At 38.4% G+C, this 24,946-nt stretch overlaps 70 non-coding genes across 70 annotated transcripts; all 70 read left to right on the top strand.

Moving 5' to 3' along the window:
• The first annotated feature begins 44 nt into the window (after nt 1-44).
• On the top strand, nt 45-125 carry Trnas-aga. The gene has a single exon. It is a non-coding gene; the product is annotated as a tRNA-Ser (tRNA).
• Nucleotides 126-279: 154 nt separating this feature from the next.
• On the top strand, nt 280-361 carry Trnas-uga. Its single transcript has one exon. It is a non-coding gene; the product is annotated as a tRNA-Ser (tRNA).
• Nucleotides 362-525: 164 nt separating this feature from the next.
• On the top strand, nt 526-607 carry Trnas-aga. The gene has a single exon. It is a non-coding gene; the product is annotated as a tRNA-Ser (tRNA).
• Nucleotides 608-794: 187 nt separating this feature from the next.
• Nucleotides 795-876, top strand: Trnas-cga. The gene has a single exon. It is a non-coding gene; the product is annotated as a tRNA-Ser (tRNA).
• Nucleotides 877-1,040: 164 nt separating this feature from the next.
• On the top strand, nt 1,041-1,122 carry Trnas-uga. Its single transcript has one exon. It is a non-coding gene; the product is annotated as a tRNA-Ser (tRNA).
• Nucleotides 1,123-1,284: 162 nt separating this feature from the next.
• On the top strand, nt 1,285-1,366 carry Trnas-aga. The gene has a single exon. It is a non-coding gene; the product is annotated as a tRNA-Ser (tRNA).
• A 154-nt stretch (nt 1,367-1,520) lies between these two features.
• On the top strand, nt 1,521-1,602 carry Trnas-uga. Its single transcript has one exon. It is a non-coding gene; the product is annotated as a tRNA-Ser (tRNA).
• A 164-nt stretch (nt 1,603-1,766) lies between these two features.
• On the top strand, nt 1,767-1,847 carry Trnas-aga. The gene has a single exon. It is a non-coding gene; the product is annotated as a tRNA-Ser (tRNA).
• A 208-nt stretch (nt 1,848-2,055) lies between these two features.
• Trnas-aga lies at nt 2,056-2,136 on the top strand. Its single transcript has one exon. It is a non-coding gene; the product is annotated as a tRNA-Ser (tRNA).
• A 156-nt stretch (nt 2,137-2,292) lies between these two features.
• Trnap-ugg lies at nt 2,293-2,376 on the top strand. The gene has a single exon. It is a non-coding gene; the product is annotated as a tRNA-Pro (tRNA).
• A 458-nt stretch (nt 2,377-2,834) lies between these two features.
• On the top strand, nt 2,835-2,916 carry Trnas-aga. Its single transcript has one exon. It is a non-coding gene; the product is annotated as a tRNA-Ser (tRNA).
• Nucleotides 2,917-3,100: 184 nt separating this feature from the next.
• Trnas-cga lies at nt 3,101-3,182 on the top strand. The gene has a single exon. It is a non-coding gene; the product is annotated as a tRNA-Ser (tRNA).
• Nucleotides 3,183-3,390: 208 nt separating this feature from the next.
• On the top strand, nt 3,391-3,472 carry Trnas-aga. Its single transcript has one exon. It is a non-coding gene; the product is annotated as a tRNA-Ser (tRNA).
• A 154-nt stretch (nt 3,473-3,626) lies between these two features.
• On the top strand, nt 3,627-3,708 carry Trnas-uga. Its single transcript has one exon. It is a non-coding gene; the product is annotated as a tRNA-Ser (tRNA).
• A 164-nt stretch (nt 3,709-3,872) lies between these two features.
• Trnas-aga lies at nt 3,873-3,954 on the top strand. Its single transcript has one exon. It is a non-coding gene; the product is annotated as a tRNA-Ser (tRNA).
• Nucleotides 3,955-4,142: 188 nt separating this feature from the next.
• Nucleotides 4,143-4,224, top strand: Trnas-cga. Its single transcript has one exon. It is a non-coding gene; the product is annotated as a tRNA-Ser (tRNA).
• Nucleotides 4,225-4,432: 208 nt separating this feature from the next.
• Nucleotides 4,433-4,514, top strand: Trnas-aga. The gene has a single exon. It is a non-coding gene; the product is annotated as a tRNA-Ser (tRNA).
• Nucleotides 4,515-4,668: 154 nt separating this feature from the next.
• Nucleotides 4,669-4,750, top strand: Trnas-aga. Its single transcript has one exon. It is a non-coding gene; the product is annotated as a tRNA-Ser (tRNA).
• A 164-nt stretch (nt 4,751-4,914) lies between these two features.
• Nucleotides 4,915-4,995, top strand: Trnas-aga. The gene has a single exon. It is a non-coding gene; the product is annotated as a tRNA-Ser (tRNA).
• Nucleotides 4,996-5,193: 198 nt separating this feature from the next.
• Nucleotides 5,194-5,274, top strand: Trnas-uga. The gene has a single exon. It is a non-coding gene; the product is annotated as a tRNA-Ser (tRNA).
• A 207-nt stretch (nt 5,275-5,481) lies between these two features.
• On the top strand, nt 5,482-5,563 carry Trnas-uga. The gene has a single exon. It is a non-coding gene; the product is annotated as a tRNA-Ser (tRNA).
• A 187-nt stretch (nt 5,564-5,750) lies between these two features.
• Trnas-cga lies at nt 5,751-5,832 on the top strand. The gene has a single exon. It is a non-coding gene; the product is annotated as a tRNA-Ser (tRNA).
• Nucleotides 5,833-5,996: 164 nt separating this feature from the next.
• Trnas-aga lies at nt 5,997-6,078 on the top strand. The gene has a single exon. It is a non-coding gene; the product is annotated as a tRNA-Ser (tRNA).
• Nucleotides 6,079-6,266: 188 nt separating this feature from the next.
• On the top strand, nt 6,267-6,346 carry Trnas-cga. The gene has a single exon. It is a non-coding gene; the product is annotated as a tRNA-Ser (tRNA).
• A 208-nt stretch (nt 6,347-6,554) lies between these two features.
• Trnas-aga lies at nt 6,555-6,636 on the top strand. The gene has a single exon. It is a non-coding gene; the product is annotated as a tRNA-Ser (tRNA).
• Nucleotides 6,637-6,971: 335 nt separating this feature from the next.
• On the top strand, nt 6,972-7,053 carry Trnap-agg. The gene has a single exon. It is a non-coding gene; the product is annotated as a tRNA-Pro (tRNA).
• A 463-nt stretch (nt 7,054-7,516) lies between these two features.
• Nucleotides 7,517-7,598, top strand: Trnas-uga. The gene has a single exon. It is a non-coding gene; the product is annotated as a tRNA-Ser (tRNA).
• Nucleotides 7,599-7,763: 165 nt separating this feature from the next.
• Trnas-aga lies at nt 7,764-7,845 on the top strand. The gene has a single exon. It is a non-coding gene; the product is annotated as a tRNA-Ser (tRNA).
• Nucleotides 7,846-7,999: 154 nt separating this feature from the next.
• Nucleotides 8,000-8,081, top strand: Trnas-uga. Its single transcript has one exon. It is a non-coding gene; the product is annotated as a tRNA-Ser (tRNA).
• Nucleotides 8,082-8,504: 423 nt separating this feature from the next.
• Nucleotides 8,505-8,585, top strand: Trnas-cga. Its single transcript has one exon. It is a non-coding gene; the product is annotated as a tRNA-Ser (tRNA).
• A 160-nt stretch (nt 8,586-8,745) lies between these two features.
• Trnas-aga lies at nt 8,746-8,827 on the top strand. Its single transcript has one exon. It is a non-coding gene; the product is annotated as a tRNA-Ser (tRNA).
• Nucleotides 8,828-9,025: 198 nt separating this feature from the next.
• On the top strand, nt 9,026-9,107 carry Trnas-aga. The gene has a single exon. It is a non-coding gene; the product is annotated as a tRNA-Ser (tRNA).
• A 201-nt stretch (nt 9,108-9,308) lies between these two features.
• Trnas-aga lies at nt 9,309-9,390 on the top strand. The gene has a single exon. It is a non-coding gene; the product is annotated as a tRNA-Ser (tRNA).
• Nucleotides 9,391-9,851: 461 nt separating this feature from the next.
• Nucleotides 9,852-9,933, top strand: Trnas-uga. Its single transcript has one exon. It is a non-coding gene; the product is annotated as a tRNA-Ser (tRNA).
• Nucleotides 9,934-10,097: 164 nt separating this feature from the next.
• Trnas-aga lies at nt 10,098-10,179 on the top strand. The gene has a single exon. It is a non-coding gene; the product is annotated as a tRNA-Ser (tRNA).
• Nucleotides 10,180-10,880: 701 nt separating this feature from the next.
• On the top strand, nt 10,881-10,962 carry Trnas-uga. The gene has a single exon. It is a non-coding gene; the product is annotated as a tRNA-Ser (tRNA).
• Nucleotides 10,963-11,285: 323 nt separating this feature from the next.
• Nucleotides 11,286-11,367, top strand: Trnas-uga. Its single transcript has one exon. It is a non-coding gene; the product is annotated as a tRNA-Ser (tRNA).
• Nucleotides 11,368-11,554: 187 nt separating this feature from the next.
• On the top strand, nt 11,555-11,636 carry Trnas-cga. Its single transcript has one exon. It is a non-coding gene; the product is annotated as a tRNA-Ser (tRNA).
• A 423-nt stretch (nt 11,637-12,059) lies between these two features.
• Nucleotides 12,060-12,141, top strand: Trnas-aga. Its single transcript has one exon. It is a non-coding gene; the product is annotated as a tRNA-Ser (tRNA).
• A 208-nt stretch (nt 12,142-12,349) lies between these two features.
• On the top strand, nt 12,350-12,431 carry Trnas-aga. Its single transcript has one exon. It is a non-coding gene; the product is annotated as a tRNA-Ser (tRNA).
• A 185-nt stretch (nt 12,432-12,616) lies between these two features.
• Nucleotides 12,617-12,698, top strand: Trnas-aga. The gene has a single exon. It is a non-coding gene; the product is annotated as a tRNA-Ser (tRNA).
• A 208-nt stretch (nt 12,699-12,906) lies between these two features.
• Nucleotides 12,907-12,988, top strand: Trnas-aga. Its single transcript has one exon. It is a non-coding gene; the product is annotated as a tRNA-Ser (tRNA).
• A 154-nt stretch (nt 12,989-13,142) lies between these two features.
• Nucleotides 13,143-13,224, top strand: Trnas-uga. Its single transcript has one exon. It is a non-coding gene; the product is annotated as a tRNA-Ser (tRNA).
• Nucleotides 13,225-13,388: 164 nt separating this feature from the next.
• On the top strand, nt 13,389-13,470 carry Trnas-aga. The gene has a single exon. It is a non-coding gene; the product is annotated as a tRNA-Ser (tRNA).
• A 187-nt stretch (nt 13,471-13,657) lies between these two features.
• On the top strand, nt 13,658-13,739 carry Trnas-cga. Its single transcript has one exon. It is a non-coding gene; the product is annotated as a tRNA-Ser (tRNA).
• A 164-nt stretch (nt 13,740-13,903) lies between these two features.
• Nucleotides 13,904-13,985, top strand: Trnas-aga. The gene has a single exon. It is a non-coding gene; the product is annotated as a tRNA-Ser (tRNA).
• Nucleotides 13,986-14,172: 187 nt separating this feature from the next.
• On the top strand, nt 14,173-14,254 carry Trnas-aga. The gene has a single exon. It is a non-coding gene; the product is annotated as a tRNA-Ser (tRNA).
• Nucleotides 14,255-14,445: 191 nt separating this feature from the next.
• Trnas-cga lies at nt 14,446-14,527 on the top strand. Its single transcript has one exon. It is a non-coding gene; the product is annotated as a tRNA-Ser (tRNA).
• Nucleotides 14,528-14,761: 234 nt separating this feature from the next.
• Nucleotides 14,762-14,843, top strand: Trnas-aga. Its single transcript has one exon. It is a non-coding gene; the product is annotated as a tRNA-Ser (tRNA).
• A 213-nt stretch (nt 14,844-15,056) lies between these two features.
• Nucleotides 15,057-15,138, top strand: Trnas-uga. Its single transcript has one exon. It is a non-coding gene; the product is annotated as a tRNA-Ser (tRNA).
• Nucleotides 15,139-15,302: 164 nt separating this feature from the next.
• On the top strand, nt 15,303-15,384 carry Trnas-aga. Its single transcript has one exon. It is a non-coding gene; the product is annotated as a tRNA-Ser (tRNA).
• A 191-nt stretch (nt 15,385-15,575) lies between these two features.
• Nucleotides 15,576-15,657, top strand: Trnas-aga. Its single transcript has one exon. It is a non-coding gene; the product is annotated as a tRNA-Ser (tRNA).
• A 236-nt stretch (nt 15,658-15,893) lies between these two features.
• Nucleotides 15,894-15,975, top strand: Trnas-uga. The gene has a single exon. It is a non-coding gene; the product is annotated as a tRNA-Ser (tRNA).
• A 164-nt stretch (nt 15,976-16,139) lies between these two features.
• Trnas-cga lies at nt 16,140-16,221 on the top strand. Its single transcript has one exon. It is a non-coding gene; the product is annotated as a tRNA-Ser (tRNA).
• A 161-nt stretch (nt 16,222-16,382) lies between these two features.
• On the top strand, nt 16,383-16,464 carry Trnas-aga. The gene has a single exon. It is a non-coding gene; the product is annotated as a tRNA-Ser (tRNA).
• A 686-nt stretch (nt 16,465-17,150) lies between these two features.
• Nucleotides 17,151-17,232, top strand: Trnas-cga. The gene has a single exon. It is a non-coding gene; the product is annotated as a tRNA-Ser (tRNA).
• An 859-nt stretch (nt 17,233-18,091) lies between these two features.
• Trnal-uaa lies at nt 18,092-18,173 on the top strand. Its single transcript has one exon. It is a non-coding gene; the product is annotated as a tRNA-Leu (tRNA).
• A 289-nt stretch (nt 18,174-18,462) lies between these two features.
• Trnas-aga lies at nt 18,463-18,544 on the top strand. The gene has a single exon. It is a non-coding gene; the product is annotated as a tRNA-Ser (tRNA).
• Nucleotides 18,545-18,832: 288 nt separating this feature from the next.
• On the top strand, nt 18,833-18,914 carry Trnas-aga. The gene has a single exon. It is a non-coding gene; the product is annotated as a tRNA-Ser (tRNA).
• A 411-nt stretch (nt 18,915-19,325) lies between these two features.
• Trnas-cga lies at nt 19,326-19,407 on the top strand. Its single transcript has one exon. It is a non-coding gene; the product is annotated as a tRNA-Ser (tRNA).
• Nucleotides 19,408-19,642: 235 nt separating this feature from the next.
• On the top strand, nt 19,643-19,724 carry Trnas-aga. The gene has a single exon. It is a non-coding gene; the product is annotated as a tRNA-Ser (tRNA).
• A 213-nt stretch (nt 19,725-19,937) lies between these two features.
• Nucleotides 19,938-20,019, top strand: Trnas-uga. The gene has a single exon. It is a non-coding gene; the product is annotated as a tRNA-Ser (tRNA).
• Nucleotides 20,020-20,183: 164 nt separating this feature from the next.
• Trnas-aga lies at nt 20,184-20,265 on the top strand. Its single transcript has one exon. It is a non-coding gene; the product is annotated as a tRNA-Ser (tRNA).
• A 187-nt stretch (nt 20,266-20,452) lies between these two features.
• Trnas-aga lies at nt 20,453-20,534 on the top strand. Its single transcript has one exon. It is a non-coding gene; the product is annotated as a tRNA-Ser (tRNA).
• A 236-nt stretch (nt 20,535-20,770) lies between these two features.
• Trnas-uga lies at nt 20,771-20,852 on the top strand. The gene has a single exon. It is a non-coding gene; the product is annotated as a tRNA-Ser (tRNA).
• A 164-nt stretch (nt 20,853-21,016) lies between these two features.
• On the top strand, nt 21,017-21,098 carry Trnas-cga. Its single transcript has one exon. It is a non-coding gene; the product is annotated as a tRNA-Ser (tRNA).
• A 162-nt stretch (nt 21,099-21,260) lies between these two features.
• Nucleotides 21,261-21,342, top strand: Trnas-aga. Its single transcript has one exon. It is a non-coding gene; the product is annotated as a tRNA-Ser (tRNA).
• Nucleotides 21,343-22,028: 686 nt separating this feature from the next.
• On the top strand, nt 22,029-22,110 carry Trnas-cga. The gene has a single exon. It is a non-coding gene; the product is annotated as a tRNA-Ser (tRNA).
• Nucleotides 22,111-22,969: 859 nt separating this feature from the next.
• Nucleotides 22,970-23,051, top strand: Trnal-caa. The gene has a single exon. It is a non-coding gene; the product is annotated as a tRNA-Leu (tRNA).
• A 289-nt stretch (nt 23,052-23,340) lies between these two features.
• Trnas-aga lies at nt 23,341-23,422 on the top strand. The gene has a single exon. It is a non-coding gene; the product is annotated as a tRNA-Ser (tRNA).
• The last annotated feature ends 1,524 nt before the right edge of the window (nt 23,423-24,946 follow it).

The following is a 24,946-nucleotide window of genomic DNA, read 5'->3' as shown; positions in this document are numbered from 1 at the left end:
CTAATACCACATAGTAATACTAAAGGTTTAGATTTGGTTGTAGAGCAGTCGTGGCCGAGTGGTTAAGGCGTCTGACTAGAAATCAGATTCCCTCTGGAGCGTAGGTTCAAATCCTACCGACTGCGGTTGGGTATATTCAAACTTATGTCGTAAACGAGTCATGATTGAGTGGTTGTGGTCTCTGATTTGAAGGTAGCTTTTCTCGTAGAAATTATATTTTTTTAGTTACTATTCTAAAGCAGTGCAGTAATACCAAAAGTTTTTAGAGACTTTTGCAGAGCAGTCGTGGCCGAGTGGTTAAGGCGTCTGACTTGAAATCAGATTCCCTCTGGGAGCGTAGGTTCGAATCCTGCCGACTGCGCTTGGTAAAATTTTTATACAAACTATATTTTTAAGTGGTCTCTGCTTCCTAGTCAGATTTCCTCTGGCAGCACGGGTTCGAATGTTATATCAATTAATATTTTTCCAGAGTTCTTTTACTAATACCACATAGTAATACTAAAGGTTTTCAGATTTGATTGTAGAGCAGTCGTGGCCGAGTGGTTAAGGCGTCTGACTAGAAATCAGATTCCCTCTGGGAGCGTAGGTTCGAATCCTACCGACTGCGGTTGGTTATATTTGAACAAACTATATTTTTAAGTGATTTTTCTAATGCAGTCATGGTTCTGTGGTTGTGGTCTCTGGCTCGAAGTCAGATTTTTTCTGGTAGCACGGGTTGTCAAATCAAATATTTTTTAGAGTTCTTTTCCTAATCCAGTATAGTAATATTAAAGGTTTTTAGAATTAATTGTGGAGCAGTCGTGGCCGAGTGGTTAAGGCGTATGACTCGAAATCAGATTCCCTCTGGGAGCGTAGGTTCCAGTCCTGCCGACTGCGCTTGGTTGAATTTTTATACAAACTATATTTTTAAGTGGTCTCTGCTTCGAAGTCAGATTTCCTCTGGCAGCACGGGTTCGACTGTTATATCAATTAATATTTTTCCAGAGTTCTTTTACTAATACCACATAGTAATACTAAAGGTTTTCAGATTTAGTTGTAGAACAGTCGTGGCCGAGTGGTTAAGGCGTCTGACTTGAAATCAGATTCTCTCTGGGAGCGTAGGTTCGAATCCTGCCGACTGCGATTGGTTGAATTTTTATACAAACTATATTTTTAAGTGGTCTCTGCTTCGAAGTAAGATTTCCTCTGGCAGCACGGGTTTGACTGTTATATCAATTAATATTTTTCCAGTTATTTTACTAATACCACATAGTAATACTAAAGGTTTTCGGATTTGATTGTAGAGCAGTCGTGGCCGAGTGGTTAAGGCGTCTGACTAGAAATCAGATTCCCTCTGGGAGCGTAGGTTCAAATCCTACCGACTGCGGTTGGGTATATTCGAACTTATGTCGTAAACGAGTCATGATTGAGTGGTTGTGGTCTCTGATTCGAAGGTAGATTTTCTCGTAGAAATTATATTTTTTTAGTTACTATTCTAAAGCAGTGCAGTAATACCAAAAGTTTTTAGAGACTTTTGCAGAGCAGTCGTGGCCGAGTGGTTAAGGCGTCTGACTTGAAATCAGATTCCCTCTGGGAGCGTAGGTTCGAATCCTGCCGACTGCGCTTGGTAAAATTTTTATACAAACTATATTTTTAAGTGGTCTCTGCTTCGAAGTCAGATTTCCTCTGGCAGCACGGGTTCGAATGTTATACCATTAATATTTTTTCCAGAGTTTCTTTTACTAATACCACATAGTAATACTAAAGTTTTCAGATTTGATTGTAGAGCGTCGTGGCCGAGTGGTTAAGGCGTCTGACTAGAAATCAGATTCCCTCTGGGAGCGTAGGTTCGAATACTACCGACTGCGCTTGGTTGAATTTTATACAAACTATATTTTTAAGTGGACTGCGATTGTTGAATTTTTATACAAACTATATTTTTAAGTGGTCTCTGCTTCGAAGTCAGATTTCCTCTCTGGCAGCACGGGTTCGACTGCTATATCAATTAATATTTTTCCAGAGTTATTTTACTATACCACATAGTAATACTAAAGCTTTTCAGATTTGGTTGTATAAGCAGTCGTGGCCGAGTGGTTAAGCGTCTGACTAGAAATCAGATTCCCTCTGGGAGCGTAGGTTCAAATCCTACCGACTGCGGTTGGGTATATTCGAACTTATGTCGTAAACGAGTCATGATTGAGTGGTTTGTGGGTCTCTGATTCGAAGGTAGATTTTCTCGTAGAAATTATATTCTTTTAGTTTACTATTTCAAGCAGTGCAGTAATACCAAAAGTTTTTAGAGACTTTTGCAGAGCAGTCGTGGCCGAGTGGTTTAAGGCGTCTGACTTGGAAATCAGATTCCCTCTGGGAGCGTAGGTTCGAATCCTGCTGACTGCGCTTGGTAAAATTTTATACAAACTATATTTTTAAAGTGGGTCTCTCCTGCTTCGAAGTCAGATTTCCTCTGGCAGCACGGGTTCGAATGTTATATCAATTAATATTTTTCCAGAGTTCTTTTACTAATACCACATAGTAATACTAAAGGTTTTCAGATTTGATTGTAGAGCACGTGGCCGAGTGGTTAAAGGGCGTCTGACTAGAAATCAGATTCCTTCTGGGAGCGTAGGTTCTAATCCTACCGACTGCGCTTGGTTGAATTTTTTACACAACTATATTTTTAAGTGGACTGCGATTGGTTGAATTTTTATACAAACTATATTTTTAAGTGGTCTCTGCTTCGAAGTCAGATTTCCTCTGGCAGCACGGGTTCGAATGTTATATCAATTAATATTTTTCCAGAGTTCTTTTACTAATACCACATAGTAATACTAAAGGTTTTTAGATTTGATTGTAGAGCAGTCGTGGCCGAGTGGTTAAGGCGTCTGACTAGAAATCAGATTCCCTCTGGGAGCGTAGGTTCGAATCCTACCGACTGCGGTTGGTTATATTTGAACAAACTATATTTTAAGTGATTTTTCTAATGCAGTCATGGTTCTGTGGTTGTGGTCTCGGCTCGAAGTCAGATTTTCTCTGGTAGCACGGGTTGTCAAATCTAGTCCAGATAGAATATTAAATCTAATCCAGTATAGTAATATTAAAGGTTTTTAGAATTAATTGTGGAGCAGTCGTGGCCGAGTGGTTAAGGCGTCTGACTCGAAATCAGATTCCCCCTGGGAGCGTAGGTTCGAATCCTGCCGACTGCGCTTGGTTGAATTTTTATACAAACTATATTTTTAAGTGGACTGCGATTGGTTGAATTTTTATACAAACTATATTTTTAAGTGGTCTCTGCTTCGAAGTCAGATTTCCTCTGGCAGCACGGGTTCGACTGTTATATCAATTAATATTTTTCCAGAGTTATTTTACTAATACCACATAGTAATACTAAAGCTTTTCAGGTTTGGTTGTAGAGCAGTCGTGGCCGAGTGGTTAAGGCGTCTGACTAGAAATCAGATTCCCTCTGGGAGCGTAGGTTCAAATCCTACCGACTGCGGTTGGGTATATTCAAACTTATGTCGTAAACGAGTCATGATTGAGTGGTTGTGGTCTCTGATTTGAAGGTAGCTTTTCTCGTAGAAATTATATTTTTTTAGTTACTATTCTAAAGCAGTGCAGTAATACCAAAAGTTTTTAGAGACTTTTGCAGAGCAGTCGTGGCCGAGTGGTTAAGGCGTCTGACTTGAAATCAGATTCCCCCTGGGAGCGTAGGTTCGAATCCCGCTGACTGCGCTTGGTAAAATTTTTATACAAACTATATTTTTAAGTGGTCTCTGCTTTGAAGTCAGATTTCCTCTGGCAGCACGGGTTCGACTGTTATATCAATTAATATTTTTCCAGAGTTCTTTTACTAATACCACATAGTAATACTAAAGGTTTTTAGATTTGGTTGTAGAGCAGTCGTGGCCGAGTGGTTAAGGCGTCTGACTAGAAATCAGATTCCCTCTGGGAGCGTAGGTTCGAATCCTACCGACTGCGGTTGGTTATATTTGAACAAACTATATTTTTAAGTGATTTTTCTAATGCAATCATGGTTCTGTGGTTGTGGTCTCTGGCTCGAAGTCAGATTTTCTCTGGTAGCACGGGTTGTCAAATCTAGTCCAGTATAGTAATATTAAATCTAATCCAGTATAGTAATATTAAAGGTTTTTAGAATTAATTGTGGAGCAGTCGTGGCCGAGTGGGTAAGGCGTCTGACTCGAAATCAGATTCCCCCTGGGAGCGTAGGTTCGAATCCTGCCGACTGCGCTTGGTTGAATTTTTATACAAACTATATTTTTAAGTGGACTGCGATTGGTTGAATTTTTATACAAACTATATTTTTAAGTGGTCTCTGCTTCGAAGTCAGATTTCCTCTGGCAGCACGGGTTCGACTGTTATATCAATTAATATTTTTCCAGAGTTCTTTTACTAATACCACATAGTAATACTAAAGGTTTTTAGATTTGGTTGTAGAGCAGTCGTGGCCGAGTGATTAAGGCGTCTGACTAGAAATCAGATTCCCTCTGGGAGCGTAGGTTCAAATCCTACCGACTGCGGTTGGGTATATTCAAACTTATGTCGTAAATGAGTCATGATTGAGTGGTTGTGGTCTCTGATTTGAAGGTAGCTTTTCTCGTAGAAATTATATTTTTTTAGTTACTATTCTAAAGCAGTGCAGTAATACCAAAAGTTTTTAGAGACTTTTGCAGAGCAGTCGTGGCCGAGTGATTAAGGCGTCTGACTAGAAATCAGATTCCCTCTGGGAGCGTAGGTTCGAATTCCGCCGACTGCGCTTGGTAAAATTTTTATACAAACTTAATTTTTAAGTGGTCTCTGCTTCGAAGTCAGATTTCCTCTGGCAGCACGGGTTCGACTGTTATATCAATTAATATTTTTCCAGAGTTCTTTTACTAATACCACATAGTAATACTAAAGGTTTTCAGATTTGATTGTAGAGCAGTCGTGGCCGAGTGGTTAAGGCGTCTGACTAGAAATCAGATTCCCTCTGGGAGCGTAGGTTCGAATCCTGCGACTGCGATGGTTGAATTTTTATACAAACTATATTTTAGTGGACTGCGATTGGTTGAATTTTTAAAAGCTATATTTTAAGTGGTCTCTGCTTCGAAGTCAGATTTCCTCTGGCAGCAGGGTTCGAATGTTATATCAATTAATATTTTCCAGAGTTATTTATAATACCACATAGTAATACTAAAGCTTTTCAGATTTGGTTGTAGAGCAGTCGTGGTCGAGTGGTTAAGGCGTCTGACTTGAAATCAGATTCCCTCTGGGGCGTAGGTTCGAATCCTGCCGACTGCGATTGGTTGAATTTTTATACAAACTATATTTTTAAGTGGACTGCGATTGGTTGAATTTTTTATACAAACTATATTTTTAAGTGGTCTCTGCTTCGAAGTCAGATTTCCTCTGGCAGCACGGGTTCGACTGTTATATCAATTAATATTTTTCCAGTTATTTTACTAATACCACATAGTAATACTAAAGCTTTTCAGATTTGGTTGTAGAGCAGTCGTGGCCGAGTGGTTAAGGCGTCTGACTTGAAATCAGATTCCCTCTGGGAGCGTAGGTTCGAATCCTACCGACTGCGGTTGGTTATATTTGAACAAACTATATTTTTAAGCAATTTTTCTAATGCAGTCATGGTTCTGTGGTTGTGGTCTCTGGCTCGAAGTCAGATTTTCTCTGGTAGCACGGGTTGTCAAATCAAATATTTTTTAGAGTTCTTTTCCTAATCCAGTATAGTAATATTAAAGGTTTTTATAATTAATTGTGGAGCAGTCGTGGCCGAGTGGTTAAGGCGCATGACTCGAAATCAGATTCCCTCTGGGAGCGTAGGTTCGAATCCCGCCGACTGCGCTTGGTAAAATTTTTATACAAACTATATTTTTAAGTGGTCTCTGCTTCGAAGTCAGATTTCCTCTGGCAGCACGGGTTCGACTGTTATATCAATTAATATTTTTCCAGAGTTCTTTTACTAATACCACATAGTAATACTAAAGGTTTTTAGATTTGGTTGTAGAGCAGTCGTGGCCGAGTGGTTAAGGCGTCTGACTAGAAATCAGATTCCCTCTGGGAGCGTAGGTTCGAATCCTACCGACTGCGGTTGGTTATATTTGAACAAACTATATTTTTAAGTGATTTTTCTAATGCAGTCATGGTTCTGTGGTTGTGGTCTCTGGCTCGAAGTCAGATTTTCTCTGGTAGCACGGGTTGTCAAATCTAGTCCAGTATAGTAATATTAAATCTAATCCAGTATAGTAATATTAAAGGTTTTTAGAATTAATTGTGGAGCAGTCGTGGCCGAGTGGTTAGGCGTCTGACTCGAAATCAGATTCCCCTGGGAGCGTAGGTTCGAATCCTGCCGACTGCGCTTGGTTGAATTTTTATACAAACTATATTTTTAAGTGGACTGCGATTGGTTGAATTTTTATACAAACTATATTTTTAAGTGGTCTCTGCTTCGAAGTCAGATTTCCTTTGGCAGCACGGGTTCGACTGTTATATCAATTAATATTTTTCCAGAGTTCTTTTACTAATACCACATAGTAATACTAAAGGTTTTTAGATTTGGTTGTAGAGCAGTCGTGGCCGAGTGGTTAAGGCGTCTGACTAGAAATCAGATTCCCTCTGGGAGCGTAGGTTCAAATCCTACCGACTGCGGTTGGGTATATTCAAACTTATGTCGTAAATGAGTCATGATTGAGTGGTTGTGGTCTCTGATTTGAAGGTAGCTTTTCTCGTAGAAATTATATTTTTTTAGTTACTATTCTAAAGCAGTGCAGTAATACCAAAAGTTTTTAGAGAGCGTAGGTTCGAATCCGGCCGACTGCGCTTGGTAAAATTTTTATACAAACTATATTTTTAAGTGGTCTCTGCTTCGAAGTCAGATTTCCTCTGGCAGCACGGGTTCGACTGTTATATCAATTAATATTTTTCCAGAGTTCTTTTACTAATACCACATAGTAATACTAAAGGTTTTCAGATTTGGTTGTAGAACAGTCGTGGCCGAGTGGTTAAGGCGTCTGACTAGGAATCAGATTCCCTCTGGGAGCGTAGGCTCGAATCCTACCGACTGCGGTTGGGTATAATCAAACTTATTTCGTAAACGAGTCATGATTGAGTGGTTGTGGTCCCTGACTCGAATTCAAATTCAGTGGGATCGCTGTTTGAATGTTATATCAAATTATATTTTTAGTTACTTTTCTAATGCGTACAGTAATACCAAAGGTTTTTAGAATTAATTGCAGAGCAGTCGTGGCCGAGTGGTTAAGGCGTCTGACTAGAATCAGATTCCCTCTGGGAGCGTAGGTTCGAATCCTACCGACTGCGGTTGGTTATATTTGAACAAATTACTATGTAAGTGATTTTTCTAATGCAGTAGAGCAATACTAACTGCATTCAAACTTATTTGGTAAAAGAGTCGTGATTGAGATATTGTGGTCTCTGATTCGAAGGTAGATTTTCTCGTAGAAATTATATTTTTTTAGTTACTTTCTAAAGCAGTGCAGTAAACCAAAATGGTTTTAGAGGCTTTTGCAGAGCAGTCGTGGCCGAGTGGTTAAGGCGTCTGACTTGAAATCAGATTCCCTCTGGGAGCGTAGGTTCGAATCCTGCCGACTGCGATTTTTTGAATTTTTATACAAACTATATTTTTAAGTGGTCTCTGCTTCGAAGTCAGATTTCCTCTGGCAGCACTGGGTTTGACTGTTATATCAATTAATATTTTTCCAGAGTTATTTTACTAATACCACATAGTAATACTAAAGGTTTTCGGATTTGATTGTAGAGCAGTCGTGGCCGAGTGGTTAAGGCGTCTGACTAGAAATCAGATTCCCTCTGGGAGCGTAGGCTCAAATCCTACCGACTGCGGTTGGGTATATTCGAACTTATGTCGTAAACGAGTCATGATTGAGTGGTTGTGGACTCTGATTCGAAGGTAGATTTTCTCGTAGAAATTATATTTTTTTAGTTACTATTCTAAAGCAGTGCAGTAATACCAAAAGTTTTTAGAGACTTTTGCAGAGCAGTCGTGGCCGAGTGGTTAAGGCGTCTGACTTGAAATCAGATTCCCTCTGGGAGCGTAGGTTCGAATCCTGCCGACTGCGCTTGGTAAAATTTTTATACAAACTATATTTTTAAGTGGTCTCTGCTTCGAAGTCAGATTTCTTTGGCAGCACGGCTTCGAATGTTATATCAATTAATATTTTTCCAGAGTTCTTTTACTAATACCACATAGTAATACTAAAGGTTTTCAGATTTCATTGTAGAGCAGTCGTGGCCGAGTGGTTAAGGCGTCTGACTAGAAATCATATCCCTCTGGGAGCGTAGTTCGAATCCTACCGACTGGTTGGTTATATTTGAACAAACTATATTTTAAGTGATTTTCTAATGCAGTCATGGTTCTGTGGTTGTGGTCCCTGGCTCGAAGTCAGATTTTCTCTGGTCGCACGGGTTGTCAAATCAAAATTTTTTAGAGTTCTTTTCCTAATCCAGCATAGTAATATTAAAGTTTTAGAATTAATTGTGTAGCAGTCGTGGCCGAGTGGTTAAGGCGTCTGACTCGAAATCAGATTCCCTCTGGGAGCGTAGGTTCGAATCCTGCCACTGCGCTTGGTAAAATTTGTAAAAACTATATTTTTAAGTGGTCTCTGCTTCGAAGTCAGATTTCTCTGGCAGCACGGGGTCGAATGTTATATCAATTAATATTTTCCAGAGTTCTTTTACTAATACCACATAGTAATACTAAAGGTTTTCAGATTTAGTTGTAGAGCAGTCGTGGCCGAGTGGTTAAGGCGTCTGACTAGAAATCAGATTCCCTCTGGGAGCGTAGGTTCGAATCCTACCGACTGCGCTTGGTGAATTTTTATACAACTTATTTTTAAGTGAACTGCGATTGGTTGAATTTTTATACAACTATATTTTAAGTGGTCTCTGCTTCGAAGTCAGATTTCCTCTGGCAGCACGGTTTGAATGTTATATCAATAATATTTTTCCAGAGTTCTTTACTAATACCACATAGTAATACTAAAGGTTTCAGATTGATTGTAGAGCAGTCGTGGCCGAGTGGTTAAGGCGTCTGACTAGAAATCAGATTCCCTCTGGGAGCGTAGGTTCGAATCCTGCCGACTGCGTTGGTTGATTTTATACAAACTATATTTAAGTGGACTGCGATTGGTTGAATTTTTATACAAACTATATTTTAAGTGGTCTCTGCTTCGAAGTCAGATTTCCTCTGGCAGCACGGGTTCGACTGTTTATATCAATTAATATTTTCCAGAGTCTTTTACTAATACCACATAGTAATACTAAAGGTTTTCAGATTTAGTTGTAGAACAGTCGTGGCCGAGTGGTTAAGGCGTCTGACTAGAAATCAGATTCCCTCTGGGAGCGTAGGCTCGAATCCTACCGACTGCGGTTGGGTATATTCAAACTTATTTCGTAAACGAGTCATGATTGTGTGCTGTGGTCCCTGACTCGAATTCAAATTCGTGGGATCGCTGTTTCGAATGTTATATCAATTAAATTTTTTAGTTACTTTCTAATGCGTACAGTAATACCAAAGGTTTTTAGAATTAATTGCAGAGCAGTCGTGGCCGAGTGGTTAAGGCGTCTGACTAGAATCAGATTCCCTCTGGGAGCGTAGGTTCGAATCCTACCGACTGCGGTTGGTTATATTTGAACAAATTACTATGTAAGTGATTTTTCTAATGCAGTAGAGCAATACTAACTGCATTCAAACTTATTTGGTAAAAGAGTCGTGATTGAGATAATGTGGTCTCTGATTCGAAGGTAGATTTTCTCGTAGAAATTATATTTTTTAGTTACTTTTCTAAAGCAGTGCAGTAATACAAAATGGTTTTAGAGACTTTTGCAGAGCAGTCGTGGCCGAGTGGTTAAGGCGTCTGACTTGAAATCAGATTCCCTCTGGGAGCGTAGGTTCGAATCCTGCCGACTGCGATTGGTTGAATTTTTATACAAACTATATTTTTAAGTGGTCTCTGCTTCGAAGTCAGATTTCCTCTGGCAGCACGGGTTTGACTGTTATAATCAATTAATATTTTCCAAAGTTATTTTACTAATACCACATAGTAATACTAAAGGTTTTCGGATTTGATTGTAGAGCAGTCGTGGCCGAGTGGTTAAGGCGTCTGACTAGAAATCAGATTCCCTCTGGGAGCGTAGGCTCAAATCCTACCGACTGCGGTTGGGTATATTCGAACTTATGTCGTAAACGAGTCATGATTGAGTGGTTGTGGTCTCTGATTCGAAGGTAGATTTTCTCGTAGAAATTATATTTTTTTAGTTACTATTCTAAAGCAGTGCAGTAATACCAAAAGTTTTTAGAGACTTTTGCAGAGCAGTCGTGGCCGAGTGGTTAAGCGTCTGACTTGAAATCAGATTCCCTCTGGAGCGTAGGTTGGAATCTGCCGACTGCGCTTGGTAAAATTTTTATACAAACTATATTTTTAAGTGGTCTCTGCTTCGAAGTCAGATTTCCTCTGGCAGCACGGGTTCGAATGTTATATCAATTAATATTTTTCCAGAGTTCTTTTACTAATACCACATAGTAATACTAAAGGTTTTACTTGGTTAAAGTGGTTAAGGCGTCTGACTAGAAATCAGATTCCCTCTGGGAGCGTAGGTTCGAATCCTACCGACTGCGCTTGGTTGAATTTTTATACAAACTATATTTTTAAGTGGACTGCGATTGGTTGAATTTTTATTGTAGGTTCAAATCCTACCGACTGCGGTTGGGTATATTCGAACTTATGTCGTAAACGAGTCATGATTGAGTGGTTGTGGTCTCTGATTCGAAGGTAGATTTTCTCGTAGAAATTATATTTTTTTAGTTACTATTCTAAAGCAGTGCAGTAATACCAAAAGTTTTTAGAGACTTTTGCAGAGCAGTCGTGGCCGAGTGGTTAAGGCGTCTGACTTGAAATCAGATTCCCTCTGGGAGCGTAGGTTCGAATCCTGCCGACTGCGCTTGGTAAAATTTTTATACAAACTATATTTTTATGTGGTCTCTGCTTCGAAGTCAGATTTCCTCTGGCAGCACGGGTTCGAATGTTATATCAATTAATATTTTTCCAGAGTTCTTTTACTAATACCCAGATTCCCTCTGGGAGCGTAGGTTCAAATCCTAGCGACTGCGGTTGGGTATATTCAAACTTATGTCGTAAACGAGTCATGATTGAGTGGTTGTGGTCTCTGATTTGAAGGTAGCTTTTCTCGTAGAAATTATATTTTTTTAGTTACTATTCTAAAGCAGTGCAGTAATACCAAAAGTTTTTAGAGACTTTTGCAGAGCAGTCGTGGCCGAGTGGTTAAGGCGTCTGACTTGAAATCAGATTCCCTCTGGGAGCGTAGGTTCGAATCCTACCGACTGCGGTTGGTTATATTTGAACAAACTATATTTTTAAGTGATTTTTCTAATGCAGTCATGGTTCTGTAGTAGTGGTCCCTGGCTCGAAGTCAGATTTTCTCTGGTAGCACGGGTTGTCAAATCAAATATTTTTTAGAGTTCTTTTCCTAATCCAGCATAGTAATATTAAAGATTTTTAGAATTAATTGTGGAGCAGTCGTGGCCGAGTGGTTAAGGCGTCTGACTCGAAATCAGATTCCCTCTGGGAGCGTAGGTTCGAATCCTGCCGACTGCGCTTGGTAAAATTTTTATACAAACTATATTTTTAAGTGGTCTCTGCTTCGAAGTCAGATTTCCTCTGGCAGCACGGGTTCGAATGTTATATCAATTAATATTTTTCCAGAGTCCTTTTACTAATACCACATAGTAATACTAAAGGTTTTCAGATTTGATTGTAGAGCAGTCGTGGCCGAGTGCGTGGGAGCATAGGTTCGAATCCTACCGACTGCGCTTGGTTGAATTTTTATACAAACTATATTTTTAAGTGAACTGCGATTGGTTGAATTTTTATACAAACTATATTTTTAAGTGGTCTCTGCTTCGAAGTCAGATTTCCTCTGGCAGCACGGGTTTGAATGTTATATCAATTAATATTTTTTCAGAGTTCTTTTACTAATACCACATAGTAATACTAAAGGTTTTCAGATTTGATTGTAGAGCAGTCGTGGCCGAGTGGTTAAGGCGTCTGACTAGAAATCAGATTCCCTCTGGGAGCGTAGGTTCGAATCCTGCCGACTGCGCTTGGTTGAATTTTTATACAAACTATATTTTTAAGTGGACTGCGATTGGTTGAATTTTTATACAAACTATATTTTTAAGTGGTTTCTGCTTCGAAGTCAGATTTCCTCTGGCAGCACGGGTTCGACTGTTATATCAATTAATATTTTTCCAGAGTTATTTTACTAATACCACATAGTAATACTAAAGGTTTTCAGATTTGATTGTAGAGCAGTCGTGGCCGAGTGGTTAAGGCGTCTGACTAGAAATCAGATTCCCTCTGGGAGCGTAGGTTCGAATCCTACCGACTGCGGTTGGTTATATTTGAACAAACTATATTTTTAAGTAATTTTTCTAATGCAGTCATGGTTTTGTGGTTGTGGTCTCTGGCTCGAAGTCAGATTTTCTCTGGTAGCGCGGGTTGTCAAATCAAATATTTTTTAGTTCTTTTCCTAATCCAGTATAGTAATATTAAAGGTTTTTAGAATTAATTGTGGAGCAGTCGTGGCCGAGTGGTTAAGGCGTCTGACTAGAAATCAGATTCCCTCTGGGAGCGTAGGTTCGAATCCTGCCGACTGCGCTTGGTTGAATTTTTATACAAACTATATTTTTAAGTGGACTGCGATTGGTTGAATTTTTATACAAACTATATTTTTAAGTGGTTTCTGCTTCGAAGTCAGATTTCCTCTGGCAGCACGGGTTCGACTGTTATATCAATTAATATTTTTCCAGAGTTATTTTACTAATACCACATAGTAATACTAAAGGTTTTCAGATTTGATTGTAGAGCAGTCGTGGCCGAGTGGTTAAGGCGTCTGACTAGAAATCAGATTCCCTCTGGGAGCGTAGGCTCAAATCCTACCGACTTCGGTTGGGTATATTCAAACTTACGTCGTAAACGAGTCATGATTGAGTGGTTGTGGTCTCTGATTCGAAGGTAGATTTTCTCGTAGAAATTATATTTTTAAAGTTACTATTCTAAAGCAGTGCAGTAATACCAAAAGTTTTTAGAGACTTTTGCACAGCAGTCGTGGCCGAGTGGTTAAGGCGTCTGACTTGAAATCAGATTCCCTCTGGGAGCGTAGGTTCGAATCCTGCCGACTGCGCTTGGCAAAATTTTTATACAAACTATATTTTTAAGTGGTCTCTGCTTCAAAGTCAGATTTCCTTTGGCAGCACGGGTTCGAATGTTATATCAATTAATATTTTTCCAGAGTTCTTTTACTAATACCACATAGTAATACTAAAGGTTTTCAGATTTTTTTGTAGAGCAGTCGTGACCGAGTGGTTAAGGCGTCTGACTAGAAATCAGATTCCCTCTGGGGGCGTAGGTTCGAATCCTACCGACTGCGGTTGGTTATATTTGAACAAACTATATTTTTAAGTGATTTTTCTAATGCAGTCATGGTTCTGTGGTTGTGGTCCCTGGCTCGAAGTCAGATTTTCTCTGGTAGCACGGGTTGTCAAATCAAATATTTTTTAGAGTTCTTTTTCTAATCCAGTATAGTAATATTAAAGGATTTTAGAATTAATTGTGGAGCAGTCGTGGCCGAGTGGTTAAGGCGTCTGACTCGAAATCAGATTCCCTCTGGGAGCGTAGGTTTGAATCCTGCCGACTGCGCCTGTTAAAATTTTTATACATACTATATTTTTAAGTGGTCTCTGCTTCGAAGTCAGATTTCCTCTGGCAGCACGGGTTCGAATGTTATATCAATTAATATTTTTCCAGAGTTCTTTTACTAATACCACATAGTAATACTAAAGGTTTTCAGATTTGATTGTAGAGCAGTCGTGGCCGAGTGGTTAAGGCGTCTGACTAGAAATCAGATTCCCTCTGGGAGCGTAGGTTCGAATCCTACCGACTGCGGTTGGTTATATTTGAACAAACTATATTTTTAAGTGATTTTTCTAATGCAGTCATGGTTCTGTGGTTGTGGTCTCTGTCTCGAAGTCAGATTTTCTCTGGTAGCACGGGTTGTCAAATCAAATATTTTTTAGAGTTCTGTTTCTAATCCAGTATAGTAATATTAAAGGTTTTTACAATTAATTGTCGAGCAGTCGTGGCCGAGTGGTTAAGGCGTCTGATTAGAAATCAGATTCCCTCTGGGAGCGTAGGTTCGAATCCTACCGACTGCGGTTGGTTATATTTGAACGAATTACATATGTAAGTGATTTTTCTAATGCAGTCATGGTTCTGTGGTTGTTGTCTCTGGCTCGAAGTCAGATTTTCTCTGGTAGCACGGGTTGGAAAACTATATCAAATATTTTTTTAGTTTTTTTCCTAATCCAGTATAGTAATATTAAAGGTTTTTAGGATTAATTGTAAAGCAGTCGTAGCCGAGTGGTTTAGCCGTCTGACTCGAAATCAGATTCCCTCTGGGAGCGTAGGTTCGAGTCCTGGCGACTGCGTTTGGTTGCTTTTTAACAAACTACATTTTATAAGTGATTTGCCTAATGCAGTGGAGCAATACTAACGGCATTCAAACTTATTACTTAGCGAAGTCATGGTTGAGTGCTTGTGGTCTCTGACTCGAAGTCGAATTTTCGTGGGATCGCGGTTTCGAATGTTATATCAAATTATATTTTTTAGTTAAGTTTCTAATGCGTGCAGTAATACCAAAGGTTTTTAGAGTTAATTGTAGAGCAGTCGTGGCCGAGTGGTTAAGGCGTCTGACTAGAAATCAGATTCCTTCTGCGAGCGTAGGTTCGAATCCTACCGACTGCGGTTGGTTATATTTGAACAAATTACATATGTAAAAGATTTTTCTAATGCAGTAGATCAATGCTAATGGCATTCAAACTTATTTCGTAAAAGAGTCGTGATTGAGATGTTGTGGTCTCTGATTCGAAGGTAGATTTTCTCGTAGAAATTACATTTTTTTAGTTACTTTTCTAAAGCAGTGCAGTAATACAAAAAGTTTTTAGAGACTTTTACAGAGCAGTCGTGGCCGAGTGGTTAAGGCGTCTGACTTGAAATCAGATTCCCTCTGGGAGCGTAGGTTCGAATCCTGCCGACTGCGCTCGGTTGAATTTTTATACAAACTATATTTTTAAGTGGTCTCTGCTTCGAAGTCAGATTTTCTCTGGCAGCACGGGCTCGACTGTGATATCAATTAATATTTTTCCAGAGTTCTTTTACTAATACCACATAGTAATACTAAAGGTTTTCAGATTTGATTGTAGAGCAGTCGTGGCCGAGTGGTTAAGGCGTCTGACTAGAAATCAGATTCCCTCTGGGAGCGTAGGTTCGAATCCTACCGACTGCGGTTGGGTATATTTGAACAAACTGTATTTTTAAGTGCTTTTTCAATGCGGTCATGCTTCTGTGGTTGTAGTCTCTGGTTTGAAGTGAGATTTCCTCTAGCAGCACGGGATTAAATGTTACAACACATTTTTGTTTGTTTTTTTTTTCTAATGCAGTACAGTAATACCAAAGGTTTTCAGAGTTGTTTGCAGAGCAGTCGTGGCCAAGTGGTTAAGGCGTCTGATTAGAAATCAGATTCCTTCTGGGAGCGTAGGTTCGAATCCTACCGACTGCGGTTGGTTATATTTGAACAAATTATATATGTACATGATTTTTCTAATGCAGTAGAGCAATACTAACGGCATTCAAACTTATTTCGTAAACGAGTCATGATTGAAAGGTTGTGGTCTCTGATTCGAAGGTAGATTTTCTCTGGGAGCGCGGGTTCGAATGTTTTATTAAATTATATTTTTTTAGTTACTTTTCTAAAGCAGTGTAGTAATACCAAAAGTTTTTACAGACTTTTGCAGAGCAGTCGTGGCCGAGTGGTTAAGGCGTCTGACTTGAAATCAGATTCCCTCTGGGAGCGTAGGCTCGAATCCTGCCGACCGCGCTTGGTTGAATTTTTATACAAACTATGTTTTTAAGTGGTCTCTGCCTCGAAGTCAGATTTTCTCTGGCAGCACGGGTACGAATGTTATATCAATTAATATTTTTCCAGAGTTCTTTTACTAATACCACATAGTAATACTAAAGGTTTTCAGATTTGATTGTAGAGCAGTCGTGACCGAGTGGTTGAGGCGTCTGACTCGAAATCAGATTCCCTCTGGGAGCGTAGGTTCGAATCCTACCGACTGCGTTTGGTTGCTTTTTAACAAACTATATTTTTAAGTGGTCTCTGCTTTGAAGTCAGATTTCCTCTGGCAGCACGGGTTCGACTGTTATATCAATTAATATTTTCCAGAGTTCTTTTACTAATACCACATAGTAATACTAAAGGTTTTCAGATTTGATTGTAGAGCAGTCGTGGCCGAGTGGTTAAGGCGTCTGACTAGAAATCAGATTCCCTCTGGGAGCGTAGGTTCGAATCCTACCGACTGCGTTTGGTTACTTTTTAACTATATTATGTTATATAGGTATATTTGAACAAACTATATTTTTAAGTGACTTTTCAATGCGGTCATGGTTCTGTGGTTGTGGTCTCTGGCTCGAAGTCAGATTTTCTCTGGCAGCACGGGTTTTTTTTTTTAATTTTATTGGGCCTTGCTTACTCTGAGCATTTAGCCACCTACAACATTTTTATTTAGTTACATTCTGATTTTTTATATCATTTTCAATCTATTTATGTATCCTATTCTAAATTCTTCTCAATATTCTTATTTTGTTCAATTCTCGCTTTTTTTCAATTTTTTAATTCTATTTGACTTTCAACTTCATTCAATTTTATTCTTCCTCTTTCAAGTTCCAATATTCCTCTTCTTACTTCTAATTCAATTCATCTCTTCGAATTTTGTTATTCATATTTTTCTGAATTTTTTATTCAAATTCTATTTAACAAATACAATTTTTATTTGATTTCAAATTAACTACACATATTATTTTTTAACAAATTCTATGTCAATGACGGGATTTGATCCGAAGACCCCTGTCGTGTGAATCGAACAAGCTACCAAAAGGCCATGCTCGCCACAAGGCAGCACTGGTTGGAATGCTATATCAAATATTTTTTTAGAGTTCTTTTTCTAATTCAGTATAGTAATACTGAAGGATTTTAGATTTAATTATAGAGCAGTTGTGGCCGAGTGGTTAAAGCGTCTGACTCGATATCAGATTCCCTCTGGGAGCGTAGGTTCGAGTCCTACCGGTTGCGGTTGGATATATTTGAACAAACTATATTTTTCAGTGATTTTTCAATGCGGTCATGGTTCAGTGGTTGTGGTCTCTGGTTTGAAGTCAGATTTCCTCTAGCAGCACGGGTTTGAATGTTATAACAAATATTTTAGATTTTTCTAATGCAGTCATGGTTCTGTGGTAGTTGTCTCTGACTCGAAATCAGATTCCCTCTGGGAGCGTAGGTTCGAATCCTACCGACTGCGGTTGGTTATATTTGAACGAATTACATATGTGAGTGATTTTTCTAATGCAGTCATGGTTCTGTGGTAGTTGTCTCTGACTCGAAATCAGATTCCCTCTGGGAGCGTAGGTTCGAGTCCTGGCGACTGCGTTTGGTTGCTTTTTAACAAACTATATTTTATAAGTGATTTGCCTAATGCAGTGGAGCAATACTAACGGCATTCAAACTTATTACCTAGCGAAGTCATGGTTGAGTGCTTGTGGTCTCTGACTCAAAGTCAAATTTTTCGTGGGATCGCGGTTTCGAATGTTATATCAAATTATATTTTTTAGTTACGTTTCTAATGCGTGCAGTAATACCAAAGGTTTTTAGAGTTAATTGTAGAGCAGTCGTGGCCGAGTGGTTAAGGCGTCTGACTAGAAATCAGATTCCCTCTGATCCCTTCGGTTATATTTGAACAAATTACATATGTAAAAGATTTTTCTAATGCAGTGGAGCAATACTAACGGCATTCAAACTTATTTCGTAAAAGAGTCGTGATTGAGATGTTGTGGTCTCTGATTCGAAGGTAGATTTTCTCGTAAAAATTATATTTTTTTAGTTACTTTTCTAAAGCAGTGCTGTAATACAAAAAGTTTTTAGAGGCTTTTGCAGAGCAGTCGTGGCCGATAGGTTACGGCGTCTGACTTAAAATCAGATTCCCTCTGGGAGCGTAGGTTCGAATCCCGCCGACTGCGCTCGGTTGAATTTTTATACAAACTATGTTTTTAAGTGGTCTCTGCTTCAAAGTCAGATTTCCTCTGGGAGCACGGGTACAAATGTTATATCAATTAATTACGAATGTTATATCAAACTATATTTTTAAGTGATTTTCCTAATGCATTCATGGTTCTGTGGTTGTGGTCTCTGGCTCTAAGTCAGATTTTCTCTGGTAGCACGGGTTGGAATGCAATATCAAATATTTTTTTAGAGTTCTTTTTCTAATCCAGTATAGTAATATTAAAGGTTTTTAGAATTAATTGTAGTGCAGTCGTGGCCGAGTGTTTAAGGCGTCTGATTAGAAATCAGATTCCCTCTGGAAGCGTGGGTTCGAATCCTACCGACTGCGGTTGGTTATATGAAAGTGATTTTTTTAATGCAGTAGAGAAATACTAACGGCATTCAAACTTATTTCGTAAACGAGTCATGATTGATTGGTTGTGGTCTGCGGTTGGTTATATTTAAACAAACTATATTTTTAAGTGATTTTTCTAATGCAGTCATGGTTCTGTGGTTGTGGTCTCTGGCTCGAAGTCAGATTTTCTCTGGTAGCACGGGTTGTCAAATCAAATATTTTTTAGAGTTCTTTTCCTAATCCAGTATAGTAATATTAAAGGTTTTTAGAATTAATTGTGGAGCAGTCGTGGCCGAGTGGTTAAGGCGTCTGACTAGAAATCAGATTCCCTCTGGGAGCGTAGGCTCGAATCCTACCGACTGCGGTTGGGTATATTCAAACTTATTTCGTAAACGAGTCATGATTGAGTGGTTGTGGTCTTTGATTCAAAGGTAGATTTTCTCGTAGAAATTATATTTTTTTAGTTACTATTCTAAAGTAGTGCAGTAATACCAAAAGTTTTTAGAGAGTCAAAAAGTGGTTAAGGCGTCTGATTAGAAATCAGATTCCCTCTGGGAGCGTAGGTTCGAATCCTACCGACTGCGGTTGGTTATATTTGAACGAATTACATATGTAAGTGATTTTTCTAATGCAGTCATGGTTCTGTGGTTGTTGTCTCTGGCTCGAAGTCAGATTTTCTCTGGTAGCACGGGTTGGAAAACTATATCAAATATTTTTTTAGTTTTTTTCCTAATCCAGTATAGTAATATTAAAGGTTTTTAGGATTAATTGTAAAGCAGTCGTAGCCGAGTGGTTTAGCCGTCTGACTCGAAATCAGATTCCCTCTGGGAGCGTAGGTTCGAGTCCTGGCGACTGCGTTTGGTTGCTTTTTAACAAACTACATTTTATAAGTGATTTGCCTAATGCAGTGGAGCAATACTAACGGCATTCAAACTTATTACTTAGCGAAGTCATGGTTGAGTGCTTGTGGTCTCTGACTCGAAGTCGAATTTTTCGTGGGATCGCGGTTTCGAATGTTATATCAAATTATATTTTTTAGTTAAGTTTCTAATGCGTGCAGTAATACCAAAGGTTTTTAGAGTTAATTGTAGAGCAGTCGTGGCCGAGTGGTTAAGGCGTCTGACTAGAAATCAGATTCCTTCTGCGAGCGTAGGTTCGAATCCTACCGACTGCGGTTGGTTATATTTGAACAAATTACATATGTAAAAGATTTTTCTAATGCAGTAGATCAATGCTAACGGCATTCAAACTTATTTCGTAAAAGAGTCGTGATTGAGATGTTGTGGTCTCTGATTCGAAGGTAGATTTTCTCGTAGAAATTACATTTTTTTAGTTACTTTTCTAAAGCAGTGCAGTAATACAAAAAGTTTTTAGAGACTTTTACAGAGCAGTCGTGGCCGACTGGTTAAGGCGTCTGACTTGAAATCAGATTCCCTCTGGGAGCGTAGGTTCGAATCCTGCCGACTGCGCTCGGTTGAATTTTTATACAAACTATATTTTTAAGTGGTCTCTGCTTCGAAGTCAGATTTTCTCTGGCAGCACGGGCTCGACTGTGATATCAATTAATATTTTTCCAGAGTTCTTTTACTAATACCACATAGTAATACTAAAGGTTTTCAGATTTGATTGTAGAGCAGTCGTGGCCGAGTGGTTAAGGCGTCTGACTAGAAATCAGATTCCCTCTGGGAGCGTAGGTTCGAATCCTACCGACTGCGGTTGGGTATATTTGAACAAACTGTATTTTTAAGTGCTTTTTCAATGCGGTCATGCTTCTGTGGTTGTAGTCTCTGGTTTGAAGTGAGATTTCCTCTAGCAGCACGGGATTAAATGTTACAACACATTTTTGTTTTTTTTTTCTAATGCAGTACAGTAATACCAAAGGTTTTCAGAGTTGTTTGCAGAGCAGTCGTGGCCAAGTGGTTAAGGCGTCTGATTAGAAATCAGATTCCTTCTGGGAGCGTAGGTTCGAATCCTACCGACTGCGGTTGGTTATATTTGAACAAATTATATATGTACATGATTTTTCTAATGCAGTAGAGCAATACTAACGGCATTCAAACTTATTTCGTAAACGAGTCATGATTGAAAGGTTGTGGTCTCTGATTCGAAGGTAGATTTTCTCTGGGAGCGCGGGTTCGAATGTTTTATTAAATTATATTTTTTTAGTTACTTTTCTAAAGCAGTGTAGTAATACCAAAAGTTTTTACAGACTTTTGCAGAGCAGTCGTGGCCGAGTGGTTAAGGCGTCTGACTTGAAATCAGATTCCCTCTGGGAGCGTAGGCTCGAATCCTGCCGACCGCGCTTGGTTGAATTTTTATACAAACTATGTTTTTAAGTGGTCTCTGCCTCGAAGTCAGATTTTCTCTGGCAGCACGGGTACGAATGTTATATCAATTAATATTTTTCCAGAGTTCTTTTACTAATACCACATAGTAATACTAAAGGTTTTCAGATTTGATTGTAGAGCAGTCGTGACCGAGTGGTTGAGGCGTCTGACTCGAAATCAGATTCCCTCTGGGAGCGTAGGTTCGAATCCTACCGACTGCGTTTGGTTGCTTTTTAACAAACTATATTTTTAAGTGGTCTCTGCTTTGAAGTCAGATTTCCTCTGGCAGCACGGGTTCGACTGTTATATCAATTAATATTTTTCCAGAGTTCTTTTACTAATACCACATAGTAATACTAAAGGTTTTCAGATTTGATTGTAGAGCAGTCGTGGCCGAGTGGTTAAGGCGTCTGACTAGAAATCAGATTCCCTCTGGGAGCGTAGGTTCGAATCCTACCGACTGCGTTTGGTTACTTTTTAACTATATTATGTTATATAGGTATATTTGAACAAACTATATTTTTAAGTGACTTTTCAATGCGGTCATGGTTCTGTGGTTGTGGTCTCTGGCTCGAAGTCAGATTTTCTCTGGCAGCACGGGTTTTTTTTTTTAATTTTATTGGGCCTTGCTTACTCTGAGCATTTAGCCACCTACAACATTTTTATTTAGTTACATTCTGATTTTTTATATCATTTTCAATCTATTTATGTATCCTATTCTAAATTCTTCTCAATATTCTTATTTTGTTCAATTCTCGCTTTTTTTCAATTTTTTAATTCTATTTGACTTTCAACTTCATTCAATTTTATTCTTCCTCTTTCAAGTTCCAATATTCCTCTTCTTACTTCTAATTCAATTCAACTCTTCGAATTTTGTTATTCATATTTTTCTGAATTTTTTATTCAAATTCTATTTAACAAATACAATTTTTATTTGATTTCAAATTAACTACACATATTATTTTTTAACAAATTCTATGTCAATGACGGGATTTGATCCGAAGACCCCTGTCGTGTGAATCGAACAAGCTACCAAAAGGCCATGCTCGCCACAAGGCAGCACTGATTGGAATGCTATATCAAATATTTTTTTAGAGTTCTTTTTCTAATTCAGTATAGTAATACTGAAGGATTTTAGATTTAATTATAGAGCAGTTGTGGCCGAGTGGTTAAAGCGTCTGACTCGATATCAGATTCCCTCTGGGAGCGTAGGTTCGAGTCCTACCGGTTGCGGTTGGATATATTTGAACAAACTATATTTTTCAGTGATTTTTCAATGCTGTCATGGTTCAGTGGTTGTGGTCTCTGGTTTGAAGTCAGATTTCCTCTAGCAGCACGGGTTTGAATGTTATAACAAATATTTTAGATTTTTCTAATGCAGTCATGGTTCTGTGGTAGTTGTCTCTGACTCGAAATCAGATTCCCTCTGGGAGCGTAGGTTCGAATCCTACCGACTGCGGTTGGTTATATTTGAACGAATTACATATGTGAGTGATTTTTCTAATGCAGTCATGGTTCTGTGGTAGTTGTCTCTGACTCGAAATCAGATTCCCTCTGGGAGCGTAGGTTCGAGTCCTGGCGACTGCGTTTGGTTGCTTTTTAACAAACTATATTTTATAAGTGATTTGCCTAATGCAGTGGAGCAATACTAACGGCATTCAAACTTATTACCTAGCGAAGTCATGGTTGAGTGCTTGTGGTCTCTGACTCAAAGTCAAATTTTTCGTGGGATCGCGGTTTCGAATGTTATATCAAATTATATTTTTTAGTTACGTTTCTAATGCGTGCAGTAATACCAAAGGTTTTTAGAGTTAATTGTAGAGCAGTCGTGGCCGAGTGGTTAAGGCGTCTGACTAGAAATCAGATTCCCTCTGATCCCTTCGGTTATATTTGAACAAATTACATATGTAAAAGATTTTTCTAATGCAGTGGAGCAATACTAACGGCATTCAAACTTATTTCGTAAAAGAGTCGTGATTGAGATGTTGTGGTCTCTGATTCGAAGGTAGATTTTCTCGTAAAAATTATATTTTTTTAGTTACTTTTCTAAAGCAGTGCTGTAATACAAAAAGTTTTTAGAGGCTTTTGCAGAGCAGTCGTGGCCGATAGGTTACGGCGTCTGACTCAAAATCAGATTCCCTCTGGGAGCGTAGGTTCGAATCCCGCCGACTGCGCTCGGTTGAATTTTTATACAAACTATGTTTTTAAGTGGTCTCTGCTTCAAAGTCAGATTTCCTCTGGGAGCACGGGTACAAATGTTATATCAATTAATTACGAATGTTATATCAAACTATATTTTTAAGTGATTTTCCTAATGCATTCATGGTTCTGTGGTTGTGGTCTCTGGCTCTAAGTCAGATTTTCTCTGGTAGCACGGGTTGGAATGCAATATCAAATATTTTTTTAGAGTTCTTTTTCTAATCCAGTATAGTAATATTAAAGGTTTTTAGAATTAATTGTAGTGCAGTCGTGGCCGAGTGTTTAAGGCGTCTGATTAGAAATCAGATTCCCTCTGGGAGCGTGGGTTCGAATCCTACCGACTGCGGTTGGTTATATGAAAGTGATTTTTTTAATGCAGTAGAGAAATACTAACGGCATTCAAACTTATTTCGTAAACGAGTCATGATTGATTGGTTGTGGTCTGCGGTTGGATATATTTGAACAAACTATATTTTTCAGTGATTTTTCAATGCGGTCATGGTTCTGTGGTTGTGGTCTCTGGTTTGAAGTCAGATTTCCTCTAGCAGCACGGGTTTGAATGTTATAACAAATATTTTTTTTAGAGTTCTTTTTTTAATACAGTAGAGTAATACTAAAGGGGAACTTTATGTTTTCATAATAAAATCCGATTCGCTAATTTTATGTTTTCTCGATGTTTCAATCCATTCTGAAACCAAATTTGAAAAAAGTATGTGTGTGTGTGCATGTATGTGGACAGATTTTTTGCCATATATCGACGTTTTCTCAAAAACGACTAGACCGATTTCAAAAATTTAGAAGCCATTCGATGTATCTCGATGAGGAATAGCGTTTATCAAGATCAGCCAAGCCGTTTCTTTGTAAATAGCATAAAAGTGAAACATTTTCGCCCACGTTTTAGCCCGCAATTCTAAATCAATTTTGAAAATTCAAAAACCGTTCGAAAGATATTGGTTGGGAATCGGACCTGATTAGTTTTTGGTAAAAATCGGCCCGGCCGTTTTCTTGTATTAAAGTGTTGAGAAAAACATTTTCGACGATTTCTATGATTTTTTGACGGTAGATACCATAGTCTTATAGATCATACTAAAATATTACGGCCCTACGATAAGTCGTTTAATTTTATGAATTCTTCAAAGTTTGCAAAAATTAGTATCGTTTTTTTTGGCATTTATCAAAATTAGACTTTTAATCGACGTTTTTTCAAAAACTACTGAACTGATTCAGAAATTTAAAAGCCATTTGATGCACCTCGATGAGGATTTAATTTTAGGTGAAAATCTACCGAGCCGTTTTCTTGTAATTAATTGTTGAAAAAAAATAAGACGATTTTTAGGAAACTTTTTTTGGCGATATATATCAAGGTCTTATAGAACTTACTGAAATATTACGGCCTTACTACAAGTAGTTTAATTTTAAAAATTTATCGAAGTTTGAGAAAATGAGTAGATTTTTGGACGTTTGTTAAAATTAAAATTAGACGATTTACGGTATAACGATAGAGTGTTCGTTCGTTTTCAATTATGTTTAATAAATCCACTCGGAATACTTTTAATCGCCCATAAATTAATGTATATTTTATTGATTAGGTTGATTATTTACACATTTCGGGAAGTTCATGTAACTTGCCTCAAGGCAAAATACCAATACCTACTAGTTGTTTTTATTGTAATAAATAATAATAATTGAGATAACAAGATTTACATGCAACAAAAAAGAAAAATATATATTAAAGGTTCAAAAAACGTGTATTACAATTGAGGAATCATGATACTGCTGTACTCACTATTATTATATTGTCTAGGCTGCTGTACTCAGTATTATACTTGTTTATCTATGGCAGTACTTTAAAAAGAACGGTGAACTTGAG

Source organism: Ctenocephalides felis, unplaced genomic scaffold (genome assembly GCF_003426905.1).
Source record: "Ctenocephalides felis isolate EL2017-DRISC unplaced genomic scaffold, ASM342690v1 CF-g0.4_SCAFFOLD_01170, whole genome shotgun sequence".
NCBI classification, from domain to species: Eukaryota; Metazoa; Arthropoda; class Insecta; order Siphonaptera; family Pulicidae; genus Ctenocephalides; species Ctenocephalides felis.
The sequence above is the reverse complement of the archived record's forward strand: the minus strand, read 5'-3'. Positions and strand labels throughout refer to the sequence as shown.